The sequence below is a fragment of the Pleurodeles waltl genome, chromosome 4_1, assembly GCF_031143425.1.
Source record: "Pleurodeles waltl isolate 20211129_DDA chromosome 4_1, aPleWal1.hap1.20221129, whole genome shotgun sequence".
In the NCBI taxonomy this organism is placed as follows: domain Eukaryota; kingdom Metazoa; phylum Chordata; class Amphibia; order Caudata; family Salamandridae; genus Pleurodeles; species Pleurodeles waltl.
The window spans coordinates 54,931,098-54,951,002 of NC_090442.1; the positions used below are offsets into that span (position 1 = coordinate 54,931,098).

A 19,905-nucleotide genomic window follows, 5' to 3' on the forward strand; every position below is an offset into this window, starting at 1 on the left:
CTGCCCTTCAACACTCCTGGGAGGGCTTTCCCTGAGAACCCTCATGTCTCTCCCCTCCCAGGAGGCTGTGGTTCTATGCAAAATAGGGGGTGCACCACGGGCCGTCCCCTTTCCTCTCTCTCGCCAATATCTTTCACCAAAGCTGAGCCCTGCAGGTAAATGTATCTATCTGGCTGAGGGGCCAGGGAGGGCCTTTGCCTGCAGTCTTACAAGCCAGAGTGCAGAGAAGGCAGCAGCTCTGGGACCGGGACTCTGCTCAAAGACATATCTAACATGCCACAGTGGAGCTGAGATGGGCAAGACACGTGTCTCACAGGCTGGCAGCACACCAAGACAGTGGCAGGAAACTATGCTAACAAGGAAAGAGAAAAGTCACGTGTCTCGTGGCCTTCCCACCATTAGACAGTAGTCTGCGCAAGAAAACATCCAACAGTGACAGGACAACCAAGCAAATGACAAACGCCGTGCTGAATAAAGTCATCTTACATGACATTTCGTACAAAGGCCCAGATCATGGGCATGATCGCGCAGCAGAAGCAGCAAGTATCAGAGCCACCGAACCTGAGGTGAGTTACACGAGGAGAAAGGGCGACATGGGGACAGGGGCTAGGGGCTCAGGGAACAGCTACCACAATGCAACCTCGGGTGTGGGGATGCCACTCATTGCGGGTACTGCCCTGGGATTTCCTTTTAGAAAGAATCGCTGGTTAAAGTGTAGTGCACAAAAAACCCAACTCCTCGATTACACTATTAGATAACATCCTTTAACTGCCCCACCCACCCTGTGTGAGTCTCACCCACTTCCCGCCTGCTCACTCTAGTCTGAGAGTTGTATCTCCACAAAAAACACACAGTGGGGCTCAATGAGCTGCTCATGTCTGACATGGACACCTAAGCAGTGCTGGATTCACAACCTGAAAGCCTGCAAAGGAAAGTGTGCCCAGCAGAAGATAAGCTGCCTGGCAACTCAGAACCTTCTTCTAAGAGAAGTAAGACATGTCACAATGGAGTCTAAGCCTACCTGTCTTATGCCAGGACCTTAGAGCTGCAGGCAGGAGCACAAAGGTAAAAACATATATTGAGTCCCAACACGCTCACTGTGGTGGTTGGTCTCTGTGGCGCAATTGGTTAGCGCGTTCGGCTGTTAACCGAAAGGTTGGTGGTTCAAGCCCACCCAGGGACGTATGCTTTTGCCTACATAAAGTCCTGAATTAAAACACAGCTGTCTGGCTTTGCTCTTAGAGCTCTCGCTTTGCCTGCGTGACATGCTCTATCTCAACATTTCTATCTTCTCTCATCTCTTCACCTCTAGTCATTTCCACCAATAGGACTGGAAACGGGCCACCAAGCCTTCTACTTTAACCACACGCGTACTGAGGGCCAATAAAAGGCACAGAAGCATTTCTTGATCCGGGGCTGAGAACTGCATGCACAGGGACCTCGTGGCGAAACGGTAGCGCGTCTGACTCCAGATTAGAAGGTTGCGTGTTCAAATCACGTCGGGGTCACTCTTTGACATTTTTTTCCCCACCAAGTCTATATCTCTGACTTCTAAAGCAAAGCCAAAAGAAAGTCGCTTTGCATTGGCCGGGAATCGAACCCGGGCCTCCCGCGTGGCAGGCGAGCATTCTACCACTGAACCACCAATGCTTCACTTACATAGGCTGAGCAGAGAGCCCTGCCGTAGACAGTAGTGATGAGGCCCATGCATTCGCATGGGACACCTATGAACAAAGTTTGCATGGCAAGCCTTGGACTGCCAAACGTTCACATGCTGATGGCAGGAATCAGATGCAGGAGACTGAAACTATGAATGTTTCTGCTTTTGCTAAGGACAGTGGTTTGGGGCCAGTGTTGTGCTTGACAGAGCACGACATCAGCCTGCTCTCTGGCTGCTCCCGGGTGAAGTGGCTGACAGAAAGCACCCTCCAGACCACCAGCAATCTTGTGTTTCACAACATACCACTGTCACTGGACTTTCCTTCTGGGAAAGCCTAGTCACTGACCTGGCCAGATTCGCTGTCCTCCCCAAAATCCTGGGGAGAAACGGGCAGAGTTCTGCGCCCTGCGCCCTCTTTCGCGTCCCTAACGCGCTCCCAACGCGCCCTACAGCCCTGGTCGGGCACAGCCCTGGTCGGGCTCATACCACTGGGGCCTCTGCCGAGGAAGAGCCCCGGAAGCCTAGGGCCAGGCCTATTGCACAGGCATCTTAGACCAGGCCATTCCGGGATTGCTGTGTTTCACGTCCTGCCCTTCAACACTCCTGGGAGGGCTTTCCCTGAGAACCCTAATGTCTCTGCCCTCCCAGGAGGCTGTGGTTCTATGCAAAATAGGGGGTGCACCACGGGCCGTCCCCTTTCCTCTCTCTCGCCAATATCTTTCACCAAAACTGAGCCCTGCAGGTAAATGTATCTATCTGGCTGAGGGGCCAGGGAGGGCCTTTGCCTGCAGTCTTACAAGCCAGAGTGCAGAGAAGGCAGCAGCTCTGGGACCGGGACTCTGCTCAAAGACATATCTAACATGCCACAGTGGAGCTGAGATGGGCAAGACACGTGTCTCACAGGCTGGCAGCACACCAAGACAGTGGCAGGAAACTATGCTAACAAGGAAAGAGAAAAGTCACGTGTCTCGTGGCCTTCCCACCATTAGACAGTAGTCTGCGCAAGAAAACATCCAACAGTGACAGGACAACCAAGCAAATGACAAACGCCGTGCTGAATAAAGTCATCTTACATGACATTTCGTACAAAGGCCCAGATCATGGGGATGATCGCGCAGCAGAAGCAGCAAGTATCAGAGCCACCGAACCTGGGGTGAGTTACACGAGGAGAAAGGGCGACATGGGGACAGGGGCTAGGGGCTCAGGGAACAGCTACCACAATGCAACCTCGGGTGTGGGGATGCCACTCATTGCGGGTACTGCCCTGGGATTTCCTTTTAGAAAGAATCGCTGGTTAAAGTGTAGTGCTCAAAAAACCCAACTCCTCGATTACACTATTAGATAACATCCTTTAACTGCCCCACCCACCCTGTGTGAGTCTCACCCACTTCCCGCCTGCTCCCTCTAGTCTGAGAGTTGTATCTCCACAAAAAACACACAGTGGGGCTCAATGAGCTGCTCATGTCTGACATGGACACCTAAGCAGTGCTGGATTCACAACCTGAAAGCCTGCAAAGGAAAGTGTGCTCGGCAGAAGATAAGCTGCCTGGCAACTCAGAACCTTCTTCTAAGAGAAGTAAGACATGTCACAATGGAGTCTAAGCCTACCTGTCTTATGCCAGGACCTTAGAGCTGCAGGCAGGAGCACAAAGGTAAAAACATATATTGAGTCCCAACACGCTCACTGCAGTGGTTGGTCTCTGTGGCGCAATCGGTTAGCGCGTTCGGCTGTTAACCGAAAGGTTGGTGGTTCAAGCCCACCCAGGGACGTATGCTTTTGCCTACATCAAGTCCTGAATTAAAACACAGCTGTCTGGCTTTGCTCTTAGAGCTCTCGCTTTGCCTGCGTGACATGCTCTATCTCAACATTTCTATCTTCTCTCATCTCTTCACCTCTAGTCATTTCCACCAATAGGACTGGAAACGGGCCACCAAGCCTTCTACTTTAACCACAGGCGTACTGAGGGCCAATAAAAGGCACAGAAGCATTTCTTGATCCGGGGCTGAGAACTGCATGCACAGGGACCTCGTGGCGCAACGGTAGCGCGTCTGACTCCAGATCAGAAGGTTGCGTGTTCAAATCACGTCGGGGTCACTCTTTGACATTTTTTTCCCCACCAAGTCTATATCTCTGACTTCTAAAGCAAAGCCAAAAGAAGGGCGCTTTGCATTGGCCGGGAATCGAACCCAGGCCTCCTGCATGGCAGGCGAGAATTCTACCACTGAACCACCAATGCTTCACTTACATAGGCTGAGCAGAGAGCCCTGCCGTAGACAGTAGTGATGAGGCCCATGCATTCGCATGGGACACCTATGAACAAAGTTTGCATGGCAAGCCTTGGACTGCCAAACGTTCACATGCTGATGGCAGGAATCAGATGCAGGAGACTGAAACTATGAATGTTTCTGCTTTTGCTAAGGACAGTGGTTTGGGGCCAGTGTTGTGCTTGACAGAGCACGACATCAGCCTGCTCTCTGGCTGCTCCCGGGAGAAGTGGCTGACAGAAAGCACCCTCCAGACCACCAGCAATCTTGTGTTTCACAACATGCCACTGTCACTGGACTTTCCTTCTGGGAAAGCCTAGTCACTGACCTGGCCAGATTCCCTGTCCTCCCCAAAATCCTGGGGAGAAACGGGCAGAGTTCTGCGCCCTGCGCCCTCTTTCGCGTCCCTAACGAGCTCCCAACGCGCCCTACAGCCCTGGTCGGGCACAGCCCTGGTCGGGCTCATACCACTGGGGCCTCTGCCGAGGAAGAGCCCCGGAAGCCTAGGGCCAGGCCTATTGCACAGGCATCTTAGACCAGGCCATTCCGGGATTGCTGTGTTTCACGTCCTGCCCTTCAACACTCCTGGGAGGGCTTTCCCTGAGAACCCTCATGTCTCTGCCCTCCCAGGAGGCTGTGGTTCTATGCAAAATAGGGGGTGCACCACGGGCCGTCCCCTTTCCTCTCTCTCGCCAATATCTTTCACCAAAGCTGAGCCCTGCAGGTAAATGTATCTATCTGGCTGAGGGGCCAGGGAGGGCCTTTGCCTGCAGTCTTACAAGCCAGAGTGCAGAGAAGGCAGCAGCTCTGGGACCGGGACTCTGCTCAAAGACATATCTAACATGCCACAGTGGAGCTGAGATGGGCAAGACACGTGTCTCACAGGCAGGCAGCACAACAAGACAGTGGCAGGAAACTATGCTAACAAGGAATGAGAAAAGTCACGTGTCTCGTGGCCTTCCCACCATTAGACAGTAGTCTGCGCAAGAAAACATCCAACAGTGACAGGACAACCAAGCAACTGACAAACGCTGTGCTGAATAAAGTCATCTTACATGACATTTCGTACAAAGGCCCAGATCATGGGGATGATCGCGCAGAAGCAGCAAGTATCAGAGCCACCGAACCTGAGGTGAGTTACACGAGGAGAAAGGGCGACATGGGGACAGGGGCTAGGGGCTCAGGGAACAGCTACCACAATGCAACCTCGGGTGTGGGGATGCCACTCATTGCGGGTACTGCCCTGGGATTTCCTTTTAGAAAGAATCGCTGGTTAAAGTGTAGTGCACAAAAAACCCAACTCCTCGATTACACTATTAGATAACATCCTTTAACTGCCCCACCCACCCTGTGTGAGTCTCACCCACTTCCCGCCTGCTCCCTCTAGTCTGAGAGTTGTATCTCCACAAAAAACACACAGTGGGGCTCAATGAGCTGCTCATGTCTGACATGGACACCTAAGCAGTGCTGGATTCACAACCTGAAAGCCTGCAAAGGAAAGTGTGCCCGGCAGAAGATAAGCTGCCTGGCAACTCAGAACCTTCTTCTAAGAGAAGTAAGACATGTCACAATGGAGTCTAAGCCTACCTGTCTTATGCCAGGACCTTAGAGCTGCAGGCAGGAGCACAAAGGTAAAAACATATATTGAGTCCCAACACGCTCACTGCGGTGGTTGGTCTCTGTGGCGTAATCGGTTTGCGCGTTCGGCTGTTAACCGAAAGGTTGGTGGTTCAAGCCCCCCCAGGGACGCATGCTTTTGCCTACATCAAGTCCTGAATTAAAACACAGCTGTCTGGCTTTGCTCTTAGAGCTCTCGCTTTGCCTGCGTGACATGCTCTATCTCAACATTTCTATCTTCTCTCATCTCTTCACCTCTAGTCATTTCCACCAATAGGACTGGAAACGGGCCACCAAGCCTTCTACTTTAACCACAGGCGTACTGAGGGCCAATAAAAGGCACAGAAGCATTTCTTGATCCGGGGCTGAGAACTGCATGTACAGGGACCTCGTGGCGCAACGGTAGCGCGTCTGACTCCAGATCACAAGGTTGCGTGTTCAAATCACGTCGGGGTCACTCTTTGACATTTTTTTCCCCACCAAGTCTATATCTCTGACTTCTAAAGCAAAGCCAAAAGAAGGGCGCTTTGCATTGGCCGGGAATCGAACCCGGGCCTCCCGCATGGCAGGCGAGAATTCTACCACTGAACCACCAATGCTTCACTTACATAGGCTGAGCAGAGAGCCCTGCCGTAGACAGTAGTGATGAGGCCCATGCATTCGCATGGGACACCTATGAACAAAGTTTGCATGGCAAGCCTTGGACTGCCAAACGTTCACATGCTGATGGCAGGAATCAGATGCAGGAGACTGAAACTATGAATGTTTCTGCTTTTGCTAAGGACAGTGGTTTGGGGCCAGTGTTGTGCTTGACAGAGCACAACATCAGCCTGCTCTCTGGCTGCTCCCGGGAGAAGTGGCTGACAGAAAGCACCCTCCAGACCACCAGCAATCTTGTGTTTCACAACATGCCACTGTCACTGGACTTTCCTTCTGGGAAAGCCTAGTCACTGACCTGGCCAGATTCGCTGTCCTCCCCAAAATCCTGGGGAGAAACGGGCAGAGTTCTGCGCCCTGCGCCCTCTTTCGCGTCCCTAACGCGCTCCCAACGCGCCCTACAGCCCTGGTCGGGCACAGCCCTGGTCGGGCTCATACCACTGGGGCCTCTGCCGAGGAAGAGCCCCGGAAGCCTAGGGCCAGGCCTATTGCACAGGCATCTTAGACCAGGCCATTCCGGGATTGCTGTGTTTCACGTCCTGCCCTTCAACACTCCTGGGAGGGCTTTCCCTGAGAACCCTAATGTCTCTGCCCTCCCAGGAGGCTGTGGTTCTATGCAAAATAGGGGGTGCACCACGGGCCGTCCCCTTTCCTCTCTCTCGCCAATATCTTTCACCAAAACTGAGCCCTGCAGGTAAATGTATCTATCTGGCTGAGGGGCCAGGGAGGGCCTTTGCCTGCAGTCTTACAAGCCAGAGTGCAGAGAAGGCAGCAGCTCTGGGACCGGGACTCTGCTCAAAGACATATCTAACATGCCACAGTGGAGCTGAGATGGGCAAGACACGTGTCTCACAGGCTGGCAGCACACCAAGACAGTGGCAGGAAACTATGCTAACAAGGAAAGAGAAAAGTCACGTGTCTCGTGGCCTTCCCACCATTAGACAGTAGTCTGCGCAAGAAAACATCCAACAGTGACAGGACAACCAAGCAAATGACAAACGCCGTGCTGAATAAAGTCATCTTACATGACATTTCGTACAAAGGCCCAGATCATGGGGATGATCGCGCAGCAGAAGCAGCAAGTATCAGAGCCACCGAACCTGGGGTGAGTTACACGAGGAGAAAGGGCGACATGGGGACAGGGGCTAGGGGCTCAGGGAACAGCTACCACAATGCAACCTCGGGTGTGGGGATGCCACTCATTGCGGGTACTGCCCTGGGATTTCCTTTTAGAAAGAATCGCTGGTTAAAGTGTAGTGCTCAAAAAACCCAACTCCTCGATTACACTATTAGATAACATCCTTTAACTGCCCCACCCACCCTGTGTGAGTCTCACCCACTTCCCGCCTGCTCCCTCTAGTCTGAGAGTTGTATCTCCACAAAAAACACACAGTGGGGCTCAATGAGCTGCTCATGTCTGACATGGACACCTAAGCAGTGCTGGATTCACAACCTGAAAGCCTGCAAAGGAAAGTGTGCCCGGCAGAAGATAAGCTGCCTGGCAACTCAGAACCTTCTTCTAAGAGAAGTAAGACATGTCACAATGGAGTCTAAGCCTACCTGTCTTATGCCAGGACCTTAGAGCTGCAGGCAGGAGCACAAAGGTAAAAACATATATTGAGTCCCAGCACGCTCACTGCGGTGGTTGGTCTCTGTGGCGCAATCGGTTAGCGCGTTCGGCTGTTAACCGAAATGTTGGTGGTTCAAGCCCACCCAGGGACGTATGCTTTTGCCTACATCAAGTCCTGAATTAAAACACAGCTGTTTGGCTTTGCTCTTAGAGCTCTCGCTTTGCCTGCGTGACATGCTCTATCTCAACATTTCTATCTTCTCTCATCTCTTCACCTCTAGTCATTTCCACCAATAGGACTGGAAACGGGCCACCAAGCCTTCTACTTTAACCACAGGCGTACTGAGGGCCAATAAAAGGCACAGAAGCATTTCTTGATCCGGGGCTGAGAACTGCATGCACAGGGCCCTCGTGGCGCAACGGTAGCGCGTCTGACTCCAGATCAGAAGGTTGCGTGTTCAAATCACGTCGGGGTCACTCTTTGACATTTTTTTGCCCACCAAGTCTATATCTCTGACTTCTAAAGCAAAGCCAAAAGAAGGGCGCTTTGCATTGGCCGGGAATCGAACCCGGACCTCCCGCGTGGCAGGCGAGAATTCTACCACTGAACCACCAATGCTTCACTTACATAGGCTGAGCAGAGAGCCCTGCCGTAGACAGTAGTGATGAGGCCCATGCATTCGCATGGGACACCTATGAACAAAGTTTGCATGGCAAGCCTTGGACTGCCAAACGTTCACATGCTGATGGCAGGAATCAGATGCAGGAGACTGAAACTATGAATGTTTCTGCTTTTGCTAAGGACAGTGGTTTGGGGCCAGTCTTGTGCTTGACAGAGCATGACATCAGCCTGCTCTCTGGCTGCTCCCGGGAGAAGTGGCTGACAGAAAGCACCCTCCAGACCACCAGCAATCTTGTGTTTCACAACATGCCACTGTCACTGGACTTTCCTTCTGGGAAAGCCTAGTCACTGACCTGGCCAGATTCCCTGTCCTCCCCAAAATCCTGGGGAGAAACCGGCAGAGTTCTGCGCCCTGCGCCCTCTTTCGCGTCCCTAAAGCGCTCCCAATGCGTCCTACAGCCCTGGTCGGGCTCATACCACTGGGGCCTCTGCCGAGGAAGAGCCCCGGAAGCCTAGGGCCAGGCCTATTGCACAGGCATCTTAGACCAGGCCATTCCGGGATTGCTGTGTTTCACGTCCTGCCCTTCAACACTCCTGGGAGGGCTTTCCCTGAGAACCCTCATGTCTTTCCCCTCCCAGGAGGCTGTGGTTCTATGCAAAATAGGGGGTGCACCACGGGCCATCCCCTTTCCTCTCTCTCGCCAATATCTTTCACCAAAGCTGAGCCCTGCAGGTAAATGTATCTATCTGGCTGAGGGGCCAGGGAGGGCCTTTGCCTGCAGTCTTACAAGCCAGAGTGCAGAGAAGGCAGCAGCTCTGGGACCGGGACTCTGCTCAAAGACATATCTAACATGCCACAGTGGAGCTGAGATGGGCAAGACACGTGTCTCACAGGCTGGCAGCACACCAAGACAGTGGCAGGAAACTATGCTAACAAGGAAAGAGAAAAGTCACGTGTCTCGTGGCCTTCCCACCATTAGACAGTAGTCTGCGCAAGAAAACATCCAACAGTGACAGGACAACCAAGCAAATGACAAACGCCGTGCTGAATAAAGTCATCTTACATGACATTTCGTACAAAGGCCCAGATCATGGGGATGATCGCGCAGAAGCAGCAAGTATCAGAGCCACCGAACCTGAGGTGAGTTACACGAGGAGAAAGGGCGACATGGGGACAGGGGCTAGGGGCTCAGGGAACAGCTACCACAATGCAACCTCGGGTGTGGGGATGCCACTCATTGCGGGTACTGCCCTGGGATTTCCTTTTAGAAAGAATCGCTGGTTAAAGTGTAGTGCACAAAAAACCCAACTCCTCGATTACACTATTAGATAACATCCTTTAACTGCCCCACCCACCCTGTGTGAGTCTCACCCACTTCCCGCCTGCTCCCTCTAGTCTGAGAGTTGTATCTCCACAAAAAACACACAGTGGGGCTCAATGAGCTGCTCATGTCTGACATGGACACCTAAGCAGTGCTGGATTCACAACCTGAAAGCCTGCAAAGGAAAGTGTGCCCAGCAGAAGATAAGCTGCCTGGCAACTCAGAACCTTCTTCTAAGAGAAGTAAGACATGTCACAATGGAGTCTAAGCCTACCTGTCTTATGCCAGGACCTTAGAGCTGCAGGCAGGAGCACAAAGGTAAAAACATATATTGAGTCCCAACACGCTCACTGCGGTGGTTGGTCTCTGTGGTGCAATCGGTTAGCGCGTTCAGCTGTTAACCGAAAGGTTGGTGGTTCAAGCCCACCCAGGGACGTATGCTTTTTCCTACATCAAGTCCTGAATTAAAACACAGCTGTCTGGCTTTGCTCTTAGAGCTCTCGCTTTGCCTGCGTTACATGCTCTATCTCAACATTTCTATCTTCTCTCATCTCTTCACCTCTAGTCATTTCCACCAATAGGACTGGAAACGGGCCACCAAGCCTTCTACTTTAACCACAGGCGTACTGAGGGCCAATAAAAGGCACAGAAGCATTTCTTGATCCGGGGCTGAGAACTGCATGCACAGGGACCTCGTGGCGAAACGGTAGCGCGTCTGACTCCAGATCAGAAGGTTGCGTGTTCAAATCACGTCGGGGTCACTCTTTGACATTTTTTTGCCCACCAAGTCTATATCTCTGACTTCTAAAGCAAAGCCAAAAGAAGGGCGCTTTGCATTGGCCGGGAATCGAACCCGGGCCTCCCGCGTGGCAGGCGAGAATTCTACCACTGAACCACCAATGCTTCACTTACATAGGCTGAGCAGAGAGCCCTGCCGTAGACAGTAGTGATGAGGCCCATGCATTCGCATGGGACACCTATGAACAAAGTTTGCATGGCAAGCCTTGGACTGCCAAACGTTCACATGCTGATGGCAGGAATCAGATGCAGGAGACTGAAACTATGAATGTTTCTGCTTTTGCTAAGGACAGTGGTTTGGGGCCAGTGTTGTGCTTGACAGAGCACGACATCAGCCTGCTCTCTGGCTGCTCCCGGGAGAAGTGGCTGACAGAAAGCACCCTCCAGACCACCAGCAATCTTGTGTTTCACAACATGCCACTGTCACTGGACTTTCCTTCTGGGAAAGCCTAGTCACTGACCTGGCCAGATTCCCTGTCCTCCCCAAAATCCTGGGGAGAAACGGGCAGAGTTCTGCGCCCTGCGCCCTCTTTCGCGTCCCTAACGCGCTCCCAATGCGCCCTACAGCCCTGGTCGGGCACAGCCCTGGTCGGGCTCATACCACTGGGGCCTCTGCCGAGGAAGAGCCCCGGAAGCCTAGGGCCAGGCCTATTGCACAGGCATCTTAGACCAGGCCATTCCGGGATTGCTGTGTTTCACGTCCTGCCCTTCAACACTCCTGGGAGGGCTTTCCCTGAGAACCCTCATGTCTCTCCCCTCCCAGGAGGCTGTGGTTCTATGCAAAATAGGGGGTGCACCACGGGCCGTCCCCTTTCCTCTCTCTCGCCAATATCTTTCACCAAAGCTGAGCCCTGCAGGTAAATGTATCTATCTGGCTGAGGGGCCAGGGAGGGCCTTTGCCTGCAGTCTTACAAGCCAGAGTGCAGAGAAGGCAGCAGCTCTGGGACCGGGACTCTGCTCAAAGACATATCTAACATGCCACAGTGGAGCTGAGATGGGCAAGACACGTGTCTCACAGGCTGGCAGCACACCAAGACAGTGGCAGGAAACTATGCTAACAAGGAAAGAGAAAAGTCACGTGTCTCGTGGCCTTCCCACCATTAGACAGTAGTCTGCGCAAGAAAACATCCAACAGTGACAGGACAACCAAGCAAATGACAAACGCCGTGCTGAATAAAGTCATCTTACATGACATTTCGTACAAAGGCCCAGATCATGGGGATGATCGCGCAGAAGCAGCAAGTATCAGAGCCACCGAACCTGAGGTGAGTTACACGAGGAGAAAGGGCGACATGGGGATAGGGGCTAGGGGCTCAGGGAACAGCTACCACAATGCAACCTCGGGTGTGGGGATGCCACTCATTGCGGGTACTGCCCTGGGATTTCCTTTTAGAAAGAATCGCTGGTTAAAGTGTAGTGCACAAAAAACCCAACTCCTCGATTACACTATTAGATAACATCCTTTAACTGCCCCACCCACCCTGTGTGAGTCTCACCCACTTCCCGCCTGCTCCCTCTAGTCTGAGAGTTGTATCTCCACAAAAAACACACAGTGGGGCTCAATGAGCTGCTCATGTCTGACATGGACACCTAAGCAGTGCTGGATTCACAACCTGAAAGCCTGCAAAGGAAAGTGTGCCCAGCAGAAGATAAGCTGCCTGGCAACTCAGAACCTTCTTCTAAGAGAAGTAAGACATGTCACAATGGAGTCTAAGCCTACCTGTCTTATGCCAGGACCTTAGAGCTGCAGGCAGGAGCACAAAGGTAAAAACATATATTGAGTCCCAACACGCTCACTGCGGTGGTTGGTCTCTGTGGCGCAATCGGTTAGCGCGTTCGGCTGTTAATCGAAAGGTTGGTGGTTCAAGCCCACCCAGGGACGTATGCTTTTGCCTACATCAAGTCCTGAATTAAAACACAGCTGTCTGGCTTTGCTCTTAGAGCTCTCGCTTTGCCTGCGTGACATGCTCTATCTCAACATTTCTATCTTCTCTCATCTCTTCACCTCTAGTCATTTCCACCAATAGGACTGGAAACGGGCCACCAAGCCTTCTACTTTAACCACAGGCGTACTGAGGGCCAATAAAAGGCACAGAAGCATTTCTTGATCCGGGGCTGAGAACTGCATGCACAGGGACCTCGTGGCGCAACGGTAGCGCGTCTGACTCCAGATCAGAAGGTTGCGTGTTCAAATCACGTCGGGGTCACTCTTTGACATTTTCTTCCCCACCAAGTCTATATCTCTGACTTCTAAAGCAAAGCCAAAAGAAGGGCGCTTTGCATTGGCCGGGAATCGAACCCGGGCCTCCTGCATGGCAGGCGAGAATTCTACCACTGAACCACCAATGCTTCACTTACATAGGCTGAGCAGAGAGCCCTGCCGTAGACAGTAGTGATGAGGCCCATGCATTCGCATGGGACACCTATGAACAAAGTTTGCATGGCAAGCCTTGGACTGCCAAACGTTCACATGCTGATGGCAGGAATCAGATGCAGGAGACTGAAACTATGAATGTTTCTGCTTTTGCTAAGGACAGTGGTTTGGGGCCAGTGTTGTGCTTGACAGAGCACGACATCAGCCTGCTCTCTGGCTGCTCCCGGGAGAAGTGGCTGACAGAAAGCACCCTCCAGACCACCAGCAATCTTGTGTTTCACAACATGCCACTGTCACTGGACTTTCCTTCTGGGAAAGCCTAGTCACTGACCTGGCCAGATTCCCTGTCCTCCCCAAAATCCTGGGGAGAAACGGGCAGAGTTCTGCGCCCTGCGCCCTCTTTCGCGTCCCTAACGAGCTCCCAACGCGCCCTACAGCCCTGGTCGGGCACAGCCCTGGTCGGGCTCATACCACTGGGGCCTCTGCCGAGGAAGAGCCCCGGAAGCCTAGGGCCAGGCCTATTGCACAGGCATCTTAGACCAGGCCATTCCGGGATTGCTGTGTTTCACGTCCTGCCCTTCAACACTCCTGGGAGGGCTTTCCCTGAGAACCCTCATGTCTCTGCCCTCCCAGGAGGCTGTGGTTCTATGCAAAATAGGGGGTGCACCACGGGCCGTCCCCTTTCCTCTCTCTCGCCAATATCTTTCACCAAAGCTGAGCCCTGCAGGTAAATGTATCTATCTGGCTGAGGGGCCAGGGAGGGCCTTTGCCTGCAGTCTTACAAGCCAGAGTGCAGAGAAGGCAGCAGCTCTGGGACCGGGACTCTGCTCAAAGACATATCTAACATGCCACAGTGGAGCTGAGATGGGCAAGACACGTGTCTCACAGGCAGGCAGCACAACAAGACAGTGGCAGGAAACTATGCTAACAAGGAAAGAGAAAAGTCACGTGTCTCGTGGCCTTCCCACCATTAGACAGTAGTCTGCGCAAGAAAACATCCAACAGTGACAGGACAACCAAGCAAATGACAAACGCCGTGCTGAATAAAGTCATCTTACATGACATTTCGTACAAAGGCCCAGATCATGGGGATGATCGCGCAGAAGCAGCAAGTATCAGAGCCACCGAACCTGAGGTGAGTTACACGAGGAGAAAGGGCGACATGGGGACAGGGGCGAGGGGCTCAGGGAACAGCTACCACAATGCAACCTCGGGTGTGGGGATGCCACTCATTGCGGGTACTGCCCTGGGATTTCCTTTTAGAAAGAATCGCTGGTTAAAGTGTAGTGCACAAAAAACCCAACTCCTCGATTACACTATTAGATAACATCCTTTAACTGCCCCACCCACCCTGTGTGAGTCTCACCCACTTCCCGCCTGCTCCCTCTAGTCTGAGAGTTGTATCTCCACAAAAAACACACAGTGGGGCTCAATGAGCTGCTCATGTCTGACATGGACACCTAAGCAGTGCTGGATTCACAACCTGAAAGCCTGCAAAGGAAAGTGTGCCCGGCAGAAGATAAGCTGCCTGGCAACTCAGAACCTTCTTCTAAGAGAAGTAAGACATGTCACAATGGAGTCTAAGCCTACCTGTCTTATGCCAGGACCTTAGAGCTGCAGGCAGGAGCACAAAGGTAAAAACATATATTGAGTCCCAACACGCTCACTGCGGTGGTTGGTCTCTGTGGCGCAATCGGTTAGCGCGTTCGGCTGTTAACCGAAAGGTTGGTGGTTCAAGCCCCCCCAGGGACGTATGCTTTTGCCTACATCAAGTCCTGAATTAAAACACAGCTGTCTGGCTTTGCTCTTAGAGCTCTCGCTTTGCCTGCGTGACATGCTCTATCTCAACATTTCTATCTTCTCTCATCTCTTCACCTCTAGTCATTTCCACCAATAGGACTGGAAACGGGCCACCAAGCCTTCTACTTTAACCACAGGCGTACTGAGGGCCAATAAAAGGCACAGAAGCATTTCTTGATCCGGGGCTGAGAACTGCATGTACAGGGACCTCGTGGCGCAACGGTAGCGCGTCTGACTCCAGATTACAAGGTTGCGTGTTCAAATCACGTCGGGGTCACTCTTTGACATTTTTTTCCCCACCAAGTCTATATCTCTGACTTCTAAAGCAAAGCCAAAAGAAGGGCGCTTTGCATTGGCCGGGAATCGAACCCGGGCCTCCCGCATGGCAGGCGAGAATTCTACCACTGAACCACCAATGCTTCACTTACATAGGCTGAGCAGAGAGCCCTGCCGTAGACAGTAGTGATGAGGCCCATGCATTCGCATGGGACACCTATGAACAAAGTTTGCATGGCAAGCCTTGGACTGCCAAACGTTCACATGCTGATGGCAGGAATCAGATGCAGGAGACTGAAACTATGAATGTTTCTGCTTTTGCTAAGGACAGTGGTTTGGGGCCAGTGTTGTGCTTGACAGAGCACAACATCAGCCTGCTCTCTGGCTGCTCCCGGGAGAAGTGGCTGACAGAAAGCACCCTCCAGACCACCAGCAATCTTGTGTTTCACAACATGCCACTGTCACTGGACTTTCCTTCTGGGAAAGCCTAGTCACTGACCTGGCCAGATTCCCTGTCCTCCCCAAAATCCTGGGGAGAAACGGGCAGAGTTCTGCGCCCTGCGCCCTCTTTCGTGTCCCTAACGCGCTCCCAACGCGCCCTACAGCCCTGGTCGGGCACAACCCTGGTCGGGCTCATACCACTGGGGCCTCTGCCGAGGAAGAGCCCCGGAAGCCTAGGGCCAGGCCTATTGCACAGGCATCTTAGACCAGGCCATTCCGGGATTGCTGTGTTTCACGTCCTGCCCTTCAACACTCCTGGGAGGGCTTTCCCTGAGAACCCTCATGTCTCTGCCCTCCCAGGAGGCTGTGGTTCTATGCAAAATAGGGGGTGCACCACGGGCCGTCCCCTTTCCTCTCTCTCGCCAATATCTTTCACCAAAGCTGAGCCCTGCAGGTAAATGTATCTATCTGGCTGAGGGGCCAGGGAGGGCCTTTGCCTGCAGTCTTACAAGCCAGAGTGCAGAGAAGGCAGCAGCTCTGGGACCGGGACTCTGCTCAAAGACATATCTAACATGCCACAGTGGAGCTGAGATGGGCAAGACACGTGTCTCACAGGTTGGCAGCACACCAAGACAGTGGCAGGAAACTATGCTAACAAGGAAAGAGAAAAGTCTTGTGTCTCGTGGCCTTCCCACCATTAGACAGTAGTCTGCGCAAGAAAACATCCAACAGTGACAGGACAACCAAGCAAATGACAAACGCCGTGCTGAATAAAGTCATCTTACATGACATTTCGTACAAAGGCCCAGATCATGGGGATGATCGCGCAGAAGCAGCAAGTATCAGAGCCACCGAACCTGAGGTGAGTTACACGAGGAGAAAGGGCGACATGGGGACAGGGGCTAGGGGCTCAGGGAACAGCTACCACAATGCAACCTCGGGTGTGGGGATGCCACTCATTGCGGGTACTGCCCTGGGATTTCCTTTTAGAAAGAATCGCTGGTTAAAGTGTAGTGCACAAAAAACCCAACTCCTCGATTACACTATTAGATAACATCCTTTAACTGCCCCACCCACCCTGTGTGAGTCTCACCCACTTCCCGCCTGCTCCCTCTAGTCTGAGAGTTGTATCTCCACAAAAAACACACAGTGGGGCTCAATGAGCTGCTCATGTCTGACATGGACACCTAAGCAGTGCTGGATTCACAACCTGAAAGCCTGCAAAGGAAAGTGTGCCCAGCAGAAGATAAGCTGCCTGGCAACTCAGAACCTTCTTCTAAGAGAAGTAAGACATGTCACAATGGAGTCTAAGCCTACCTGTCTTATGCCAGGACCTTAGAGCTGCAGGCAGGAGCACAAAGGTAAAAACATATATTGAGTCCCAACACGCTCATTGCGGTGGTTGGTCTCTGTGGCGCAATCGGTTAGCGCGTTCGGCTGTAAACCGAAAGGTTGGTGGTTCAAGCCCACCCAGGGACGTATGCTTTTGCCTACATCAAGTCCTGAATTAAAACACAGCTGTCTGGCTTTGCTCTTAGAGCTCTCGCTTTGCCTGCGTGACATGCTCTATCTCAACATTTCTATCTTCTCTCATCTCTTCACCTCTAGTCATTTCCACCAATAGGACTGGAAACGGGCCACCAAGCCTTCTACTTTAACCACAGGCGTACTGAGGGCCAATAAAAGGCACAGAAGCATTTCTTGATCCGGGGCTGAGAACTGCATGCACAGGGACCTCGTGGCGCAACGGTAGCGCGTCTGACTCCAGATCAGAAGGTTGCGTGTTCAAATCACGTCGGGGTCACTCTTTGACATTTTCTTCCCCACCAAGTCTATATCTCTGACTTCTAAAGCAAAGCCAAAAGAAGGGCGCTTTGCATTGGCCGGGAATCGAACCCGGGCCTCCTGCATGGCAGGCGAGAATTCTACCACTGAACCACCAATGCTTCACTTACATAGGCTGAGCAGAGAGCCCTGCCGTAGACAGTAGTGATGAGGCCCATGCATTCGCATGGGACACCTATGAACAAAGTTTGCATGGCAAGCCTTGGACTGCCAAACGTTCACATGCTGATGGCAGGAATCAGATGCAGGAGACTGAAACTATGAATGTTTCTGCTTTTGCTAAGGACAGTGGTTTGGGGCCAGTGTTGTGCTTGACAGAGCACGACATCAGCCTGCTCTCTGGCTGCTCCCGGGAGAAGTGGCTGACAGAAAGCACCCTCCAGACCACCAGCAATCTTGTGTTTCACAACATGCCACTGTCACTGGACTTTCCTTCTGGGAAAGCCTAGTCACTGACCTGGCCAGATTCCCTGTCCTCCCCAAAATCCTGGGGAGAAACGGGCAGAGTTCTGTGCCCTGCGCCCTCTTTCGCGTCCCTAACGAGCTCCCAACGCGCCCTACAGCCCTGGTCGGGCACAGCCCTGGTCGGGCTCATACCACTGGGGCCTCTGCCGAGGAAGAGCCCCGGAAGCCTAGGGCCAGGCCTATTGCACAGGCATCTTAGACCAGGCCATTCCGGGATTGCTGTGTTTCACGTCCTGCCCTTCAACACTCCTGGGAGGGCTTTCCCTGAGAACCCTCATGTCTCTGCCCTCCCAGGAGGCTGTGGTTCTATGCAAAATAGGGGGTGCACCACGGGCCGTCCCCTTTCCTCTCTCTCGCCAATATCTTTCACCAAAGCTGAGCCCTGCAGGTAAATGTATCTATCTGGCTGAGGGGCCAGGGAGGGCCTTTGCCTGCAGTCTTACAAGCCAGAGTGCAGAGAAGGCAGCAGCTCTGGGACCGGGACTCTGCTCAAAGACATATCTAACATGCCACAGTGGAGCTGAGATGGGCAAGACACGTGTCTCACAGGCAGGCAGCACAACAAGACAGTGGCAGGAAACTATGCTAACAAGGAAAGAGAAAAGTCACGTGTCTCGTGGCCTTCCCACCATTAGACAGTAGTCTGCGCAAGAAAACATCCAACAGTGACAGGACAACCAAGCAAATGACAAACGCCGTGCTGAATAAAGTCATCTTACATGACATTTCGTACAAAGGCCCAGATCATGGGGATGATCGCGCAGAAGCAGCAAGTATCAGAGCCACCGAACCTGAGGTGAGTTACACGAGGAGAAAGGGCGACATGGGGACAGGGGCTAGGGGCTCAGGGAACAGCTACCACAATGCAACCTCGGGTGTGGGGATGCCACTCATTGCGGGTACTGCCCTGGGATTTCCTTTTAGAAAGAATCGCTGGTTAAAGTGTAGTGCACAAAAAACCCAACTCCTCGATTACACTATTAGATAACATCCTTTAACTGCCCCACCCACCCTGTGTGAGTCTCACCCACTTCCCGCCTGCTCCCTCTAGTCTGAGAGTTGTATCTCCACAAAAAACACACAGTGGGGCTCAATGAGCTGCTCATGTCTGACATGGACACCTAAGCAGTGCTGGATTCACAACCTGAAAGCCTGCAAAGGAAAGTGTGCCCAGCAGAAGATAAGCTGCCTGGCAACTCAGAACCTTCTTCTAAGAGAAGTAAGACATGTCACAATGGAGTCTAAGCCTACCTGTCTTATGCCAGGACCTTAGAGCTGCAGGCAGGAGCACAAAGGTAAAAACATATATTGAGTCCCAACACGCTTACTGTGGTGGTTGGTCTCTGTGGCGCAATCGGTTAGCGCGTTCGGCTGTTAACTGAAAGGTTGGTGGTTCAAGCCCACCCAGGGACGTATGCTTTTGCCTACATCAAGTCCTGAATTAAAACACAGCTGTCTGGCTTTGCTCTTAGAGCTCTCGCTTTGCCTGCGTGACATGCTCTATCTCAACATTTCTATCTTCTCTCATCTCTTCACCTCTAGTCATTTCCACCAATAGGACTGGAAACGGGCCACCAAGCCTTCTACTTTAACCACAGGCGTACTGAGGGCCAATAAAAGGCACAGAAGCATTTCTTGATCCGGGGCTGAGAACTGCATGCACAGGGACCTCGTGGCGAAACGGTAGTGCGTCTGACTCCAGATCAGAAGATTGCGTGTTCAAATCACGTCGGGGTCACTCTTTGACATTTTTTTCCCCACCAAGTCTATATCTCTGACTTCTAAAGCAAAGCCTAAAGAAGGGCGCTTTGCATTGGCCGGGAATCGAACCCGGGCCTCCCGCGTGGCAGGCGAGAATTCTACCACTGAACCACCAATGCTTCACTTACATAAGCTGAGCAGAGAGCCCTGCCGTAGACAGTAGTGATGAGGCCCATGCATTCGCATGGGACACCTATGAACAAAGTTTGCATGGCAAGCCTTGGACTGCCAAACGTTCACATGCTGATGGCAGGAATCAGATGCAGGAGACTGAAACTATGAATGTTTCTGCTTTTGCTAAGGACAGTGGTTTGGGGCCAGTGTTGTGCTTGACAGAGCACGACATCAGCCTGCTCTCTGGCTGCTCCCGGGAGAAGTGGCTGACAGAAAGCACCCTCCAGACCACCAGCAATCTTGTGTTTCACAACATGC

At 52.5% G+C, this 19,905-nt stretch overlaps 11 non-coding genes across 11 annotated transcripts; 6 read left to right on the plus strand and 5 right to left on the minus strand.

The window, feature by feature from the left end:
* The first annotated feature begins 1,109 nt into the window (after positions 1-1,109).
* TRNAN-GUU (transfer RNA asparagine (anticodon GUU)) lies at positions 1,110-1,183 on the plus strand. The gene has a single exon. It is a non-coding gene; the product is annotated as a tRNA-Asn (tRNA).
* Positions 1,184-1,579: 396 nt separating this feature from the next.
* Positions 1,580-1,650, minus strand: TRNAG-GCC (transfer RNA glycine (anticodon GCC)). Its single transcript has one exon. It is a non-coding gene; the product is annotated as a tRNA-Gly (tRNA).
* A 1,706-nt stretch (positions 1,651-3,356) lies between these two features.
* Positions 3,357-3,430, plus strand: TRNAN-GUU (transfer RNA asparagine (anticodon GUU)). Its single transcript has one exon. It is a non-coding gene; the product is annotated as a tRNA-Asn (tRNA).
* A 253-nt stretch (positions 3,431-3,683) lies between these two features.
* TRNAW-CCA (transfer RNA tryptophan (anticodon CCA)) lies at positions 3,684-3,755 on the plus strand. The gene has a single exon. It is a non-coding gene; the product is annotated as a tRNA-Trp (tRNA).
* A 2,315-nt stretch (positions 3,756-6,070) lies between these two features.
* TRNAG-GCC (transfer RNA glycine (anticodon GCC)) lies at positions 6,071-6,141 on the minus strand. Its single transcript has one exon. It is a non-coding gene; the product is annotated as a tRNA-Gly (tRNA).
* Positions 6,142-10,545: 4,404 nt separating this feature from the next.
* TRNAG-GCC (transfer RNA glycine (anticodon GCC)) lies at positions 10,546-10,616 on the minus strand. Its single transcript has one exon. It is a non-coding gene; the product is annotated as a tRNA-Gly (tRNA).
* A 2,030-nt stretch (positions 10,617-12,646) lies between these two features.
* Positions 12,647-12,718, plus strand: TRNAW-CCA (transfer RNA tryptophan (anticodon CCA)). Its single transcript has one exon. It is a non-coding gene; the product is annotated as a tRNA-Trp (tRNA).
* A 2,315-nt stretch (positions 12,719-15,033) lies between these two features.
* On the minus strand, positions 15,034-15,104 carry TRNAG-GCC (transfer RNA glycine (anticodon GCC)). Its single transcript has one exon. It is a non-coding gene; the product is annotated as a tRNA-Gly (tRNA).
* Positions 15,105-16,807: 1,703 nt separating this feature from the next.
* On the plus strand, positions 16,808-16,881 carry TRNAY-GUA (transfer RNA tyrosine (anticodon GUA)). The gene has a single exon. It is a non-coding gene; the product is annotated as a tRNA-Tyr (tRNA).
* A 253-nt stretch (positions 16,882-17,134) lies between these two features.
* Positions 17,135-17,206, plus strand: TRNAW-CCA (transfer RNA tryptophan (anticodon CCA)). The gene has a single exon. It is a non-coding gene; the product is annotated as a tRNA-Trp (tRNA).
* Positions 17,207-19,521: 2,315 nt separating this feature from the next.
* On the minus strand, positions 19,522-19,592 carry TRNAG-GCC (transfer RNA glycine (anticodon GCC)). The gene has a single exon. It is a non-coding gene; the product is annotated as a tRNA-Gly (tRNA).
* Between the last annotated feature and the right edge of the window lie 313 nt (positions 19,593-19,905).